The 14,973-nt window shown below is 44.0% G+C and overlaps 1 long non-coding RNA gene across 5 annotated transcripts in view; it reads left to right on the forward strand.

Moving 5' to 3' along the window:
• The window catches only part of LOC103159158, a 51,341-nt gene extending 39,873 nt beyond the window's left edge, over positions 1–11,468 (forward strand). Inside the window, exons 8-9 of one of the 5 annotated variants that reach the window (XR_003488517.2) lie at positions 10,433–10,473; positions 10,945–11,468. This is a non-coding gene — a long non-coding RNA (uncharacterized LOC103159158). The remainder of the gene's footprint in view (positions 1–10,432; positions 10,474–10,944) is intronic. The other 4 variants (XR_004771507.1, XR_004771506.1, XR_004771508.1 and 1 more) reach the window with 4 other exon arrangements.
• Positions 11,469–14,973: the final 3,505 nt, after the last annotated feature.

The raw sequence follows: 14,973 nt of genomic DNA on the forward strand, positions 1-14,973 counted from the left end.
CCTGCCTCTGCCTCCTCAGTGCTGTGATTAAAGGCATGTGCTACCACCGCCCATCTATGAAATAGCTTTTATTTGAAAGGGTTATCTTCTACTTGAAATGTATGGAACTATCATGATGTCAACATTTTTAAAAAGCGGGGAGAGTACAAAAACAAAAGAAAGGAAGGAAGGAAGGATGGAAGAAAGGAAGGAAGGAAGAAGGGTCATCAAGTTGGCTCATCAGGTAAAGGTGTTTGTCACCAATCCTGAAGGCCTGGGTTTGATACCTGGGATCCACATGGTGGAAGGAAATAATCCTGTAGTTTCTCCTCTCATCTCCAAATGTGAACTATGGCACTTTTAATAATTCCCCGATAAATAGATACATTGTTTATTTATGGTCAGTATGGCGACACATAAAATTCCATGTAAGCCTGAGCTACATGACATCCTGGCTTGACAAAACAAAATACTACCAACCCAATCAAACAAAAAAGAAAAGAAAAATATAACAAGCCCCAGTTGAAGTTCCTTCTCTGTGTCTTGGATCACTTTTCCTAACTCCAGAGGTAACTACACCCAGAAATTGGACTTCGGATTTCTCATACACGCTGGAACTCTTAGCTAGCCTTCCTTTTATTTTGCTTTTCAGAATTTCATCATCCAGCAAGGACAAGAAATACTAGTTTTTCAAGTTCGTATAAACTCCCCAATCATTTTCCTTACACCTTACACCTCTGATGAGGTGTACTTTGAACCTTGCTGTTTGGAGTCTAGTGTCTTTTGATGATTCTAATCTTTTCATGAGTGTGCTTGCCAGCAAGTGAGGTAGGTAGTACTCATCAGAGCTGGGGTCATGACTAAGTTTTGTCAGCCACAAATGAGTGATCTTCAGGCCTGGGAGATGGCTCAGCAGGTAGGAGTACTTCCCATCAAGGCTAAAGATCTCAGATCAGTCCCCAGGACCCACATGGTAGAAGGAAAGACCCTACTCCTTCAGCTTGACCTCTGACCTACACACACACACACACTAAACATAATTTTTAGTAAGTACTTTGGAGTGCCATCCACTTTGACTCACTTGGGACAAAGGCAAATATAGCAGAGTCACTTATCATAAGAGTTTTTTGTCCCAAGCATATTCCTGAGTACATGCTGAACTGGGACTGGTTAGCAAAATGAAAACATCTCAGTCAAAGGGGTGAAGAAAGAAGGAGACCGGAAGTTGAAAGTTAAAGCAGTGGCAAGCGTTAGCTTCAGAGCACCGTCTTCGATTTGTAGTATGAAATTAGTTAAGGAGTAGTGACAAGGGAAGGTCATAGCTGGTGAAAAGTCCAGTGTAATCAGATTGTGAAGCCAAGGGCGGTAGCATGGGCCTGTGATTCCAGCCCTTGGGAGGCTGAGGCAAGAGTACCCAGGTATTTGAAGCCTACCTGGGTTGCACAGTGAGTGCCAGACCAACCTGGGCTATATAGAAAGATTCTGTATACAAACAAGCGAGGACAGGTTGAGTTAAAGAGCTAGCTGACACGAAGAGGAAAGAACAGCAGGGACCTGGGGCCTATTCTTTATTGATTTGTTCCTCTGGATTTACTCTCCATCTGAAGTGCTCCATGGCCTCTGGCTGTCACATTGGTTTGACCTTTGGAGTGCACTGGCAAGCATTTGCAGAGCATTGTCATTTGATGAGTTTCTGTGGGCTAGTTGGTGGGTTGTTTCCCATGTGAGTCTAAGCTCCTCCTGTCTGTGGCTCATTTCAGAGAATACTTGCTGTTTCCCTATCCAGATACAAGGCCCCCTCTTTGTCGTTCAGGCAGAAGGGCGTTCACAGCCTGTTACTATGTTAGCCCGTGTTCTGCAATATTGGCTGTGGCTTCTCTGCATCCTGCCCAGGTGTTGTAAATGGTTGCTTCATAAGATGCTTCTTTCAAAAAATATTGAAGTGAGGATGGTGTCACAGCCCCTTAATCCCAAATCTTGGGAGGCAGAGATAGGCAGATCTCTGTGCCATCAAGGTGAATGTGCTCTAGCAAGTTCCAGGACTACAAGAGTGAGATCTTGTCGCAATAAAACAATATGAAAGGAAAAGAAAAGGCGTTAAAGAGATGGCTCAGAGGTTAAGAGCACTGGCTGTTCTTCCAGAGGTCCTGAGTTCAGTTTCTAGCAAGCATCTATAATGAGATCTGGTGCCCTCTTCTGGTTTGCAGACATACATGGAGGCAGAATGTTGTATTCATAATAAATAAATAAATCAAAACAGAAAAGAAAAGAGCATAAGTAGTTGGGAAGGTGGGAAGGTGGGATTGGGTCTGGGAGGAATTCTGGGGAATAGTGGGGGCTGAATATAGTCTACCTACATCTTTGTTTTTTTTTTTTTGGTTTTTCGAGACAGGGTTTCTCTGTGTAGCTTTGGAGCCTATCCTGGCACTTGCTCTGGAGACAGGCTGACCTCGAACTCACAGAAATCCACCTGGCTCTGCCTCCCGAGTGCTGGGATTAAAGGCGTGTGCCATCAATGCCCCACTCTATACCTACATCTTTAATCCCAGCACTTGGGAGGCAGAGGCAGGCAGATCTCTGTGAGTTTGAAGCCAGCCTGGTCTACAGAGCTAGTTCTGGAACAGACTCCAAAGCTACACAGAGAAATCCTATCTTGGAAAACCAAAAAAAAAAAGTACTTAATTAATAAATATTACATTAAGGAAATCACATCTTGGAAGCATGGCTAATTGGCAGAGAACATGCTTAACATGTTGGCAAAGTTTTGGGTTTAATCCCCAGTACAAAAAGAGAAAGGAAAAATAAAGATATTTAGGAGTATTGAGTCCTCAATTTAGGAATATATATTCTTTTTCAAATACTCATTTTTAAGATAATATTTGAGACAATTCTCATGTATCTTAGGCTAACTTCAAACTCTATATAGCTGAGGATGACCTTGAACTTCTGATCCTTCCTGCCCCATCTGCTAAATCCTGTACCGCAGGATTATAGATGTACAGCACTAGGGATAGAATCCGGACTTCCTGCACACTAGGCTACCACAGCCAACTGAGTTACAGCCCCAGCCCAAAATACTGAGTCTTGCAATGTGCTTACTTGTGTAATGTCTGCTTCCCCTACTAAACTCCACGATAAAAGAGACTTGCTTGTTTTGTTTGTTTGTTCATTTAAGAAAAGTCTCCCTCTGTAGTCCATGCTGGTCTCAAATTGTGTGATCTGGGCTGGCCTAGGGCTCATTGTAGTCTTCCATTGAAGAGGAAGGCCTCAGCTTCCCAAGTGTTGACTTTACAGATGTGATTATCTGTCATAATCTCTGTACTGTTCATGGGGATAAGGATAGCACCCCTAAACAGTACTTACAAACATTTATGTTTGTTCGTTTTGCAGTGCTGGAGAGGGGACCCAGGGTGTTGTGTATGGTAGGCAAGTGTACTCCCACTGAGCTGTACCTCCAGCTCCAAGAAAAGTTTTTAAAAAATTGCATGAGTGAAAGCCAGGCTTGACAGTGTATTCCTATAATCTCAGTGCTTGTGGGTAGAGCCTGCAGAGTGAGACTATAAGCCTGAGCTAAAAAAAATAATATTTGAGTAAAAAATAATATATGAGAAGAAACAGAGAGACCATGGGATTGAAAAACCTCTAAAAAGAATGAGTGAATACAAAAAAGTTAAGAGCAGCAGTAACAGCAATTAACCATGATGGATTCCTGATGAGTCACTGCCTTCATTAGCTACAGATTTAACGAGACATACACTTGTTTGGACAGCTTTCTCAGAAGATCCTGTGACCTCTCCATGGCTTATAATCATATCTCCTTGTGAAGGTGGTGTGGGAGCGTTCACACACATTTCAGGGTGTCTGCTCAATTATAGAGATAACAGGAGACGGTCAATTTCAACACAGAACTGTTTGCAGCGTAGAAAAGCCCTCACACATTCCGAGCTGAGAAATCCAGCAAGCATACATACTTTACAGGGGTGTGCCAGCAGTATCACCTGAAGGCTGAAGGGAAGAGGCAGTCCAATCAGGCAGTCTAGAAATGCTTTCGGTGGGAACAGCAGCAGCATACTTGAACCCTTTTCTCACACGTTACCCAGGAAACAACCTGTGTCAGCCCACCGTCTTTCTGTGGGGTAGTCACTTTTTCAGGGCTTCTGACCAATCAGCACATGTTCATACTAAACCTATTATGCGTCTTGTCTAGTCCCATGAAGGAACTCTCCCACCCCAGGCTGTGGCATGATGATTAAGACACAGTCTGTACGGGATTGCTCATAGACTCATGGAGCCACAGTTTCAGTTTGTTATGGTACTTGCTTTAATGAAGGCATTGTTGTTTGGTTTCTTTTTAAAGATTTTTTTTATCTTATATGTGTGAGTCTTTGCCTGCGTACATGCATGCCCACCATGTGCGGACCTAATTCCATCATCAGTGCTGAAAAAAAATCAATGTTTGTGAGTACTGTTTTTGTTGTTTTTTTTTGTTTTGTTTTGTTTTCGACACAGGGTTTTCTTTGTAGCTTTAGAGCCTGTCATGGAACTTACTTTGTAGACCAGCCTGGCTTCGAACTCACAGAGATCTGCCTGCCTCTGCTTCCCGAGTGCTGGGATTAAGGTGTGTGGTACCACTACTGTTTAAGGGATATTGCTGTGATCCTCATAAACAGAGCACTGAATACAACAGATAACCATGCCAGTAATCTCAAAATTTGGGAGCCTGAGGCTGGAAGAGTACAGTGAACTCCAGGCCAGCCCGGGCCATACAATGGCTTCAAGGCCAGCATGGACTACAGAGGAAGACCTTTCTAAAATTAACAAACAAAACAGGCAAATCTCTATTTTCATGGAGTTCAGTGGGGAAAGCAGACATTATGTAAGACCAGAAGAGGGCACTGGATTCCCTAGAAGTGGAGTTAAAGATAGTTGTGAGCTTCCATGTGGGTGCTGGGAACTGAACCTGGTCTCTGAAAGAGCAACCAGTGCTCTTAACCACTGAACCATCTTTCTGTATCTTGTAGTTTGGTTTCTTTACTTTTCATTCAGGGAGAAATTCTTTTTTTAGGCAGGGCCTTTCTCTGTAGCCCAAACTCACCTCAAACTCATGAGTGCTCCTCTTGCCTTTGCCTTACAAGTGCTAGAATTATAGGTGTGAGTCACCACAGTAGGCTTTGAAGAGAACTTTCCATTTTCAGGAAGAGTACTAGAATAAAAATCGTGAAAAAGGGTACCTATATAGCAATCACCCAGGTTCCCTTCCTATTAACTCTTTACCCCAGATGCTTTGTCATTTCTGTGGTCATTCTCTTTCATTTAGAACTGGATTATTTGTGTGTGTATGTGTACACATGTGCACATACCCATGCATGCATTTGAAGGCCAAAGGACAACTTGTAAGAGTTGCTTCTTACCTTCTATCCTGTGGCTCCTAGGTATTGCACTCAGGTTGTCAGGCTTGGTGATAAACATACCTACTCACTGAGTCATCTCACTGGTCCATCTTTTGAACCTATCCATCTGTCTGTGTGTGTGCCTTCCCTCAACTATTGGACTGTAACATATATCCTGGCCCTTCCTCCAAAAATATTCCCATGCATGTTTCCTAAAGGATATGGTAATGTATGGTAAGCCAGATGTGCCCATGCCTGTAATCCTAGCAATTGGGACACTGAGGCAAGAAGCATGATACAAATTAATAAGCAAGCATGGAATATATAATTAGCTATACTCTGTAGCCACGACCTGGCTATAGAGTAAGACCATAGCTCAAAAAAGAAACAAAACAAAACAATACAGTGCTGCTGGGCATGGCAGCACACACCTTTAATTCTAGCACTTGGGAGGCAGAGGCAGGCAGATCTCTGAGTTTAAGGTCAGTCTGGTCTATATAGAGAATTCCAGGCCATCCAGGACTACATAATGAGACCCTGTCTCAAGCAAAATAAAACAAAACAAACAATCCCCCTACACAAAACAGTGGTTCCTTTTTATACAAGCACAGGCCAGTGTCAATTTCAAAATTTTACATTTGTTTCACTTTTATTTAATCTAATGAATCCTTTTATGTTGCTTTTAGCAGTTGATCCACTAACTTCCTTTTCCCCCCTCCAGGACACAATGAAGTCAGGTACCGTCTACTTAGAATACATTCAGCCTCTAAAGATGAATTTCTTGCCTGGCGTTGGTGGCACATGTCTTTAGTCCCAGCACTCGGGAGGCAGAGGCAGGTGGATCTCTGTGAGTTCAAGGCCAGCCTGCTGTACAGAGCGAGCTCCAGGACAGCCTCCAAAGTTACACAGAGAAACCCTGTGTCGAAAAAACAAACAAAAAAAGATGAATTTCTTTAGAACATTAAATAATCATTTTACAGGCCTAGTAAACAGTGTTCCACTTATAAGAAAACAGCATCATTTTGCTTTCCTTTTTTAAAAAATAAAATTAATATTTTTATTAATGCGAATGTGTGCCTGCCTGTGTGTGGGTATGTGCCTATGAATACAGGCGCCTGAGAAGGTCAGAGGAGGGCATCTGGTCCTCTGTTGTTGGAATTAGAGGTGGTTGTGAGGCATTTGTGGGTGCTGGGAAGCCAACTCGGGTCCTCTGAAAGAGCAGTTATCACTTTTAACCACCGAGTCATCTCTCTGGCCCCTAGTTTTGTCTTTTGTAGTTTTTTTTTTTTTTTTTTTTTCTGGATAGGAATGGCATTCAGGACACATTGAGACAGTTTCACTTTGTAGTTCAGATGAGCCTAGAACTTAACTCAGACTGTCCTCAACTTGTGACATTTCTGCCTCAGACTGCCAAGTGCCGTACCTGTCCCTTATTTACAGATTTTGAGTAACTGGTTAAAAAAAACCCCACGAAGGAACATACGTAAACACTTGTTTATTTTTAAATATGTGAGTGGGTTGCCTAAATGTGTGCCTGGTGCCTGCACAGGCCACAAGAAGGTGTTGGATGTCCCCTGGAAGTGAAGTTTAAGAGCCACCGAATGAATGGTTTTGGTCCATCTGATGTGGATGCTGAGAACTGAACCTGGGTCTTCTGGAAGAACAGCTCTTTTGTTTTGTTTTGTTTTGTTTTTAGACATGGTTTCTCTGTGGCTTTGGAGGCTGTCCTGGAACTTGCTCTTGTAGACCAGGCTGGTCTCCAACTCACAGAGATCCGCCTGCCTCTGCCTCCCGAGTGCTGGGATTAAAGGCGTGCGCCACCACCGCCCAGCACAGCTAGAGCTCTTAAGCACTGAGCCATCTCTCCAGCTGCAAGGAGCGTGTTTATCTTGGTAAAATCTCACATTGTGGGTGTCAGGAGAGTACTGTCTCCCACATTATCAGACTGCAGCCGGAAGCTGTATTCATCACTTTTTGTCATCAACTTCTTTCTCCACAGGGTCAAGACATGCATCTGAGCCTAGCAAGGGAAATCAATACCCATGAAAAATAGTTACCATTCTCTCCCCAGATGCTCATTGAAACCTCATTTACACAGGGGCCTTGTGCAGTTTGTTACTGATACCAAATCATTTTTGAGTGGCCTGCTTCTCTCTAAGGCATGAGACATGCCCAGATGTGGTTGAATTGCAACCATGAGGCCAATGAACACAAACCAGGAGGCTCACAGTCCTCCTCTTCTTAGAGGACTGCTTTCTTTCCAGGAGCTCATCCAGCTATCTTGGCTAGATTATAGTGCCATCTAAATGCTTTTGGAACAAGGCAAATCCATCACCAAGTCCAATGGCAGCATCCAGTGTTGACACTGTCCTACTAAAAAGGCAATGGCATCTTGATTTGTCTCTGTCTCTGTCTCTGGTTCAGATAAGATTTTTTTATTCCTGTAAAGTCGGAAACTGAGAGTACTTAAGCTCTCTGGGCACCGTCTAGTTAGATAAGTAGGAGCAGACGGTGGTTCTGTGCCATCCTGTTTGTTTAGGGTCTGGTAGGTTTAGGCCTATTTGCCTTGTCTTATTTTTCCACCCAATGTCCTGGAACCTCATAAGAAACAATCAATGACTCTTGCGTTTGTCCTTCCTTCATTCCTTTGTTCCTTTGTTTCTTTATTCCTTCATTTGTTCGTTCCTTCCTTTTTCCTTTTGGTTTCTTGAGACAGGGTTTCTCTGTGTCGTCCTGGCTGTTCTGGAACTTGCTTTGTAGACCAGGCTGGTCGTGAACTCAGAGATCCCCCTGCCTCTGCCACTGCCTCCCCTCTCTTGCATCTTTCATTAGGGTTTGTATTTGCCTACTTTTAGGGCCCCAATCTGTGCCTTATTTGAGGGGTTGGAGGCCCCCCTCACTATAAATGGCACTGCCTGACTCCAGTTCTGTGGCCTCTCTTTGCCCTGCGTGTATAAGGCAGGGTCCCGGAAGGAAGCAGAAGGTTCATTCACAGGGTTGATCCGAGGTGAGTTGAATACAGATGTAGGCAGGGAGATTGGAATCACTATAGGTTCATAGTGTCTTCTAGGCTGTAACAGAAGAAAGTCATTTCCGGCTTTATTAGTCACGGTTGTTGAAAGGAACACAACTTAGAGAATGAATACATAATAAAAGAGGATGTATTCCTGTGGCTTATAGGCTGTGGTCAGGCTAGTACAATGGCATCTCTCAAGGGAAAGGCCAAGAATCTAGTAGTTGTTCATTCCACAAGGCTGGGTGTCTCAGCTGCTCTTCAGTCTATGTTGGAATCCCAAAGAAGTAGGTTCTAATGCCAGAGAAGGAATGCCTCAGCAACAGGATAGATTAACTTGCCAGTGAAAGTGAGGACAAGCAGGTGAGAAGCCAAAAGCTTCTATCTTCCATGTCTTTTTATGTGGGCTGCCACCCGAAGGTGCGATCCATATTTAGGCTGGGTCTTCCCACCTCAGATGATCCAGTCAAGAGAATTCCTCACTGATGTGCTCTCCTGCTTAGATTTCAATTTATTGCAGATGTAGCTAAGTTGACAAGCAAGATTAGCCATCAGACTAGCCCTCACCTTGAAAGGGGAGAAAGAAACAGGATTAAAGTTGGGTGAGAAAGGAAACTGGAGAAAGGGGTTGCCCAGTCTTCATTGTGGCCATTGGGGTGTCATGTTGTCTTCTCATCATAGCACGGCCATTGTTGCTTTGAAGTAAGAGGTTCTGCATTTACCCTCAGGACTCCCTCACAAGGTTTGGCCCATGTCCATTTCCTTGTGGAGAGGAGGAGAGCTCATGTGACAGCCCTTGAGGCCCCATTCCCCCTAGAGGAGCTATAAGCAGTTAAAGGTCATTGGGGGAGAGGAGACATTTTCTTCAGTGGAATATTAATTGTCCATGCTCCTGTGGGTAACCACTTACCCTCTTGCAAGTAGCCTGGCTAAATGAAACTTACTGTGTTAAGACAAGACTATGCCCCATTGCAAGGGATTCCACTATTAAATAAAACAGTGGTTTTTCAGGCCACATATGCATTGCTGTAGGAGACACTATCTTCCAAGCAGGTTTCGACTCCATTCTGAGAAAGGAGGAGGACTGTAACCACTGGGTGGAGCCAGAAATTGCACCATCTGTCAGGCACTACCCACCCAGCACAGACTGATAAGTGACTTATTACTGGGAACAGGGAGAACAGGGAGGGAACCACCCTATACATTTATTGGGGAGACTTGAAACTGTGGGGGCACATTAAAATCTTATCAGGGAAGCCAAGCCTAAGAACTTATCAAACACACCAGATCAAGGAAAGGGTGTAACTCCTTCACCTGTACTCCATAAAGTGATGGACACGTAACTCTGGAATGGCATGGCCCTACACTAATGTGTCATCTGATAGCTGCTGTGTGCTCAAGAGCGGATGACTCCTCTATGTGGCTTGTTTTCATGGCAGGTGATGGAAGCCACTCCACTGTTTGCCCATCTGTTTGCTTGTCTGGACCTGGACAGGGCCCATGTCCCACTCGGAACCTGGTTAGGCCTTTTTACCTACAATGTTGAAGCCTCACTCACACCTGATACCAGTTTCCACCAGCAGCTGCACTCCAGCCCTAGGCTGGTTCGTTATCTTTTCTATACAGACTTTTTTCAGCCCACTTTTGGATCCTCTTGAGTGCTGTTGCTTTAACTTTTCATTCACGTTGCTCTAACTATTCATTCTTTAACACATGTATTCACAGTCACATATACAAGGGTAGATGAGTTTACTGTGTGGTGTGTGATAAATAAGATCGGAATGAAAGAAACCGCATTTTCCTCTGCCAAGCTACCAAGGTAGGCAGATGTTATGACAAATTGCCATCATTAAACCCTCTAAACCATGTGAATTTATTTTTGTTTAATACATTCTGCCATTGTGGAAAGGCACGAGTTTGTTTGCATGTTTCTGGCATACTGTGTTCACAACACATTGATTCACCAAGCTAGGCTTGAGTGGAATTGTTTCTCTACTCTGTAATCAGTATCCTATTTGGGGTGACTAGATGTTTGTTCATGTCTTCCCAGGAAAATGTGATACTTGGCCAGCTATGAAGAGAGCAGAAACAGTAAGTATTCAGATTGCTCTTTCTTTGCACTCAGTCTGATGTCACTGTATGCAGCCTACCATAGGACAAAGCCAAGTGCAAGCCAGTGATCAAGAGAACTCATGGGATTCAGACTGTGGCAAGGTCAGCTTCCAGGGTAATCCTAGAATCCCAGAACTTGGATGACAGAGGCAGGCAGATCTCTCAGGTCTACATCTACCCTGGTCTACGTAGAGTTCCAGGCCAGCTAGGGCTACATAGTGAGACTCCGTGTCACCAAAGGCAGATTCTGTGTCAACAAAAAGCAGGCGGACTTCTTTTGTGACAGGAATTGAGAATGGACAGAAAGGCAATAAAGGAGAAGGATTGAAAATGTGCACTTTGGAACTGGACTGACCTCGGGCCTTTCTTGCTTCTAGATGTCAAATTAAATTGTTTCCATACTGTGCTGGCGTAGCTTAGTCTTACAATTCTCCTTCCAAAAATTGACAGGTAACAGGCACATGTTCCTACTTGAAGATGGAGTCAGATCGTTAAAGTAGACGTGAAGGCTCCAACATGACAGCGATTCCAAATATAGAGGTCATTACAGGGGAAAAGGACAATATAGCAAGAACGGGAAGAGTCTGAAGAGACCAGAGGCAAGCTCCAGTTGTCCCCAAGAGGACTTTCTGTCTATAACCTGAAACCACAAAAGTTTAACTTCAGAGGCCCAGGTGAGGGTGTGTGTGTGTGTGGGGGCACGACAAGGGACTTCTGGCAACAAAGCCAGGTTCAAGTCATTAATCAACTAATGGCCCCAAATACTCCCATCCAAAATACCTAGAAAAAGCTTATAATTTGACAAACATAAGAAACCTCAATTTAAAATTGGCCAAAGCATCTTAAAAGTCATTTCTTTAAAGAAGATACAATGAATATTGACGACATGAAAAGATACTCAAGCAAACCAGAGCCACACACACACACACACACACACACACACAGAGAGAGAGAGAGAGAGAGAGAGAGAGAGAGAGAGACAGAGAGAGAGACAGAAGAGGAAGAGAGACAGAGACACACACACACACACACACACAGAGAGAGAGAGAGAGAGAGAGAGAAAGAGAGAGAGAGAGAGAGAACAGTGCATAGCTGATGATGCCTATATAATCCCAACAGTGGCTACTATCACTACATTGAGTTCGAGGTCAGGCTGGGCTACATGGCAAGACTAAGTCTCAAAAAGAAAATCAACAGAATAGCAACAATAGAAATCGAAGAGCAAGACAAAAATAAGGAGTGAGAAAGAAAAATACAATGGGGAGGGAATGTGATCGAAATACATGGTATGCATGTGTGAAAATGTCATAATGAAACCTATTATTATATAAAACTGATATATGCTAATATTTTTAAATGCTAGCAAGGATGACAAAGAAAGGGTGCCTAGCTGATAAAGTTATTAAATGGTATAGTAACTTTGGAGAAGTTATTTGGTCATTCTTCAAAACACTAGTGTTCCCATATAACCAAGTAATTTCATTCTTAGGTATATGCCCAAGAAGAATGAAGACATATGTTTCTATTAAAATATAAACTAGTCAGCCGGGCGTCAGTGGTGCACGCCTTTAATCCCAGCACTCGAGAGGCAGAGGATCTCTGCGAGTTTGAGGTCAGCCTGGTCTTCAGAGTGAGTGTCAGGATAGGCTCCAAAGCTACACAGAGTAACCCTGTCTCGAAAAACATATATATATATATATATATATATATATATATACTTCTTAGAAGCATTATCCTAATAGCTAAAAAATGGCAACAAATGATGAATGGATAAAGAAAATGTGGTATAATCACAAATGGAATACTATTTAGCCATAAAAATAATACTGATATATGCTAAAACATGGATGAATCTTGAAAGCATTATGCCATATTGTGCTAGTTAGACTGGGCATGTTTGTTTTTGTTTTTCGAGACAGGGTTTCTCTGTGTAGCCCTAGCTGTCCTGGAACATGTTTTGTAGACCAGGCTGGCCTCAAACTCATAGAGATCCGCCTGCCTCTGCTTCCTGAGTGATGGGATTAAAGGCGTGTGCCATGATGCCTGGCTGTGCTAGTTAGTTTTAAATGTCAACTTGCTATAACCTAGAATCACCGGGAACAGAGCCTCATTAACAAACTGTCTAGGTTAGGTTAGTCTATGAGTGAGTGCATTTCTGGAGGAGAGTCTTGATTGTTGATTGATATGGGAGGAGCCAGCCATTGTGCAGGGTACCATTCCCTGGGCAGGGGATCCTGAACTCTTTAAGAATAGGAAAACCTTGCTGAGTAGTGACAGCAAGCAGGAAACATGGGTGCAATTCTCTCTGCTTTTGACTGTAGATGTGATAAAGACTAGCTGCCTGGATTCCTACCTTGACTTCTCCCTTATGGTGGACTGACACCTGGAACTGTAAATCAGATAAGCCCTTTCTTCCTCTGTGTTGATTTTGGCCAAAGTGTTTGTCTTAGTTAGGGTTTTACTACTGTGCAGAGACACCATGACCATGGCAGTTCCTATAAAGGAAAACATGTAATTGGGGCTTGCAGTTTCAAGGTTTAGTCCATGATCATCATGGTGGGAAGCATGGCAGCACGCATGCAGAGAGTTCTAGATCTGGATGCACAGGCAGCAAGAAGAGAGAGCTACTGGCACTGGCTTGAGTTTCTGGAACCTCAAGGCCCACCCCCAGTGACACACTTCCTCCATTAAGGCCACGCCTATTCCAACAAGGCTATATCTCCAATGATACCACTCTCTATGAGAATGTGGGGGCCGTTTTCATTCAAACCACCACTGTAAGAGCAACCAAACAGCATATATTTGAAAGGAGTCAATCCTTAAGGCAACATCATATATAATTCACTAATATGAAATGTATCTAATAATAAAATACAAAGAGAAAAAGAGTAAATCAGAAGTTGCCAGGCATGGAGGGAGAATTGGGAAATACAGGGCTTCTTTTGGTGATAATGAAAATATTCTGGAATTAGATAGTGATGATTGCTGCACTACATTCTGAATACATTAAAAAAAAAAGCTGGTTGGAGCCAGGCGTTGGTGGCGCATGCCTTTAATCCCAACACTGGGGAGGCAGAGGCAGGTGGATCTCTGTGAGTTCGAGGCCAGCCTGGTCTCCAGAGTGAGTGCCAGGATAGGTTCCAAAGCTACACACGCCTTTAATCCCAGCACTTGGGAGTCAGAGACAGGTGGATTTCTGTGAGTCTGAGCCCAGCCTGGTCTACAAAGTGTGTTCCAGGACAGCCAAGGCCACACAGAGAAACCCTGTCTGGAAACAAAACAAAACAAAACAAAACAAAAACCTGAAATGGGCCTCCAACTGGTGGGATGCTGGCTTAATGAGCACATGACTGTGGGGCTATCTTCAGCAGCCTTCCAAAGAAAAAAAGAATTGTATCTCAAAATAAAGAAATGTGTAGTGTGAACTAGTCACGGTTAAAACTAAATTAGAACGATGATAATGTTGTACAAACAGTTCTGAAATGACTTGCATTGAAGACTAGAAACCATACTACTCTATTTCCTTCTTTGATTTGGACAAGGGCCTTGGAAGAACCTTGACAAAATCCTCTGGCTAATTTCTAGATAGTTGGATACTTAGTTAGATGCAGCCTGCATGTAAATAAAGGCCTTTCCTACAGGTTACTCCAAACATTATCCTCACAGCACACCCAGAAGTTAGTGTCCAAATCAGGGCTGACAAAGTCCCCTAGGGTGAGTCCTCCCAGAAGAGGTCCCAAGCCACCCCACCTCTAGGCAGAACTGGATAAGGACCCATGGTCTAAAGGACACACTGCTGGGTTATAACTCAGACAAAGCCCTCCTGAGCTTCCTCTGCTCTGACACTGTCAGGCTGTGCACAGTCTATCCTGATTTGCTTTTGTTGCTGGGGTTTTCTTTGTTTTGAGACAGGCTCTCACTGTAGCCCAGGCTGGCCTTAAACTCCCTATCCTCCCCACCTCAGCCTTCCCAGTGCTGGGATTACAGGCTTGAATCACCCACGCCTGGCTTGCCCAGGAGAGCTGGTAAGCTTGGCCCTTTGTCTCCCCTGTGATGGGGCACCTCCCCACCACTGCCCAGAAGGATGCTGGGCCCCTGCATGCAGAGAGAGGCCTGGCTCATCTGAGCATTGAGAAGCCATCACTTGACCTGGAATTGGAGGGCCATCACCACCATTTGAGCTGCAGCCAAATGTGGCTCTCTCCCTCCTCCAGGGCATCCTGGCTCTCTCAGGCCTGCCAAATTACCCTCACTAACAGCAGGACTTGAAGGGCCCTCCAGGCCTCTCACGATGGCTATGTCTGCACCCACGCATCTCAGCCAATTCAACTCACACTGACTCTGCCCTCTGGAATTAGCAGAGCCATTTGCTGAGAGCAGTCCTCATTTCCCAGCCCCTCTTGCCTCTTCCTTCCTCGGCTTTGCCCAATGGTGCGCTGGCCTGTGTGTCCTCTGCTGCCTGTCCGTGGGAGCTTCTGA

This window comes from Cricetulus griseus, chromosome X, assembly GCF_003668045.3.
Source record: "Cricetulus griseus strain 17A/GY chromosome X, alternate assembly CriGri-PICRH-1.0, whole genome shotgun sequence".
NCBI classification, from domain to species: domain Eukaryota; kingdom Metazoa; phylum Chordata; class Mammalia; order Rodentia; family Cricetidae; genus Cricetulus; species Cricetulus griseus.